The sequence below is a fragment of the Monopterus albus genome, unplaced genomic scaffold, assembly GCF_001952655.1.
Source record: "Monopterus albus unplaced genomic scaffold, M_albus_1.0 scaffold103.1, whole genome shotgun sequence".
Taxonomy (NCBI): domain Eukaryota; kingdom Metazoa; phylum Chordata; class Actinopteri; order Synbranchiformes; family Synbranchidae; genus Monopterus; species Monopterus albus.
The window spans coordinates 335,566-337,803 of record NW_018127983.1 but is presented as its reverse complement, the minus strand read 5'-3'; positions in this window follow the sequence as shown (position 1 = coordinate 337,803).

Genomic DNA, 2,238 nt, shown 5'->3' with positions numbered 1-2,238 from the left:
ATGATTTGGCGTGGCTCTGATGGTCTGTCAGCTGGTGAGCACTGGCTCCATCGGGTTCTCTGCTTTGGTGGGCTCTTGCTGAAGCCAGAGTAGCTAGCAAGATCGAAATGGCTTTTGGGGCATCTATTTTGGACTGTAGCATCAGTTCTCCTTCCAACCAGGCAATGAGTTTGTTGATCTCCTGGAGTAATGTCATCATCTCTGGAAATCTCACTTCTGACACTAGTGTAACATCAGCTGCGGACATAAACTGCATTTTCTGCACTCTGTCGAGCTGCTTTTTTATTGAACGCACTCATAACAAACCCGCCAACCCTGACCTATATACATCCCGCCCAGAGGGGCATTATGGGGGACCCTGCCAAGTGTCTCTCCACCCAGTGCTGCAGTATTTTTAGCCCTGTCATGTTCTTATCAGCAGTGTTGCACATGTAGTGAGATGACCTGATTTTACAGGTCATGCACATGAGCACGTAAAGAAGGGTACACTCTGTATATCTGTGGGGCTTTGTTTTCATAGCTACTCCAGTTTTGGATAGACCAGCCAAGCTGTGACGGTTTATTCCCCCAAAACCACAGCTGAGGGGGAGGGGTGCTGTGGTGATAGCGGCAATGGTGGATAATGTTGAAACAGATAGGACTGCATTGATATGATAAGATTAAATATAACACAATCAAGGACAGTGCATGTTAGGCGATTGAACTTCAATCATTCCTTTAATCCTTTTATTTAGGTTTATTCACAGTGATTAATAATTTACCAATGCATGACAGGGCATCTCACTGTCTCACTGTTTCCTGAGTTTGTACCCAACAAAATGTGATCTATAGATTACAATGAGGTCTCAATAGCTAGCATTAGGAGTGTTTTAGACATGACATCTTGATCAGCTGTATATCAGATTTGTTTTGCAGCTCAGTTGGAAGTTTATGGAATTAGAACGTGGAACTTTGTCCTTATGCTGCTTGGTGACTGTTAGAGGGTTTTTGGGGGGAGGGTTTCGGTGAATCCAAACAGCACTCAGGGGTGGTGGATCCCCCATAGAAAGCAGGAAAATAGTAGGAAGGAAGAGGAGATGTACAGGGGGGTAGAAAGGAAGAGAAAGGACAGAGAAGGGCGGGACAGACAGTGAGGGTTTTACAAGAAATGAAAGCATTCTACAGGTGGAGAGAGGAAGTATTTATATGCTGGCAGCAGGGGAAGGTGGTGTTAGGGGCGTGGTCCTGCTCCTGAACCTCCGATGTTCATCTTCATATAGAGTATGGTGACAGTAAATTTAGGGCATTATGTCAGAGGCTTCTTTTCAACCACTATAAATATCACCTGCAGAGCACAGGTGCTTTGTGAGACAACAGACTGTGTGTTGATCTGCCTGTTGTTGTTGACCACACCAAAGCTCATTGAGTAAACTCCCTGTAATGTGAACTCTTGAGTGCCGGTGAGTTTGCAACATTTGCCCCTAAGACACTAAATGCTTTTGGGAGTTTACAATTACCCTTTGTTTCCTAGCCTGTTTACTTCATGCTTGCTTTTCTTCACCCTGATATACAGTAATATACATTAAATCTGTACATGGCAGACCACAGCTTTTAACTTCAACAGTTACTTGTGAGAAAACTACAGCACAGCATATTTAGCTTTGGTTAATGAAAGATTTGAGGAGATAGAGGCAGAATGAGAATGTGTAAAAATATGAACAACACATGTAACAACCCAGCATGCAACACTAATAGATAATATATTTACCAATGTTATTGACAGCAAAATGACAAGTGGATTACTTATAAATGATATTAGTGATCATCTACCAGTATTTGTGGTTTATGAGGGCCAGTATAGAAAAGAGAGGCCAAAAACAAATCTTTTCTATAGGAGGGTGACGAATGAACATGCTGTAAGGAGGCTAAAAGAGGATTTTATGGGGCAAAACTGGGAATCAGTTTACAGAGAAGAAGACTTAGATAAAGCATATGAGCAATTTTTAAATATATTTAAGAAAGTATATGACAGGAACTGTCCTCGTAAGCAGTATAAAAACAAAAGGAATTACAATGGGAAACCGTGGATGAGTAAGGGATTACAGAATGCATGTAAAAAGAAAAATACGTTATATAAGGAATTCATAAAGGACAGATCAAAGAAGGCGGAAGAAAAATATAAGTCATATAAGAACAAATTAATTGAGATTTTGAGGAGATGTAAGAAACAATATTACGCTAAAGTATTAGAGGATAATA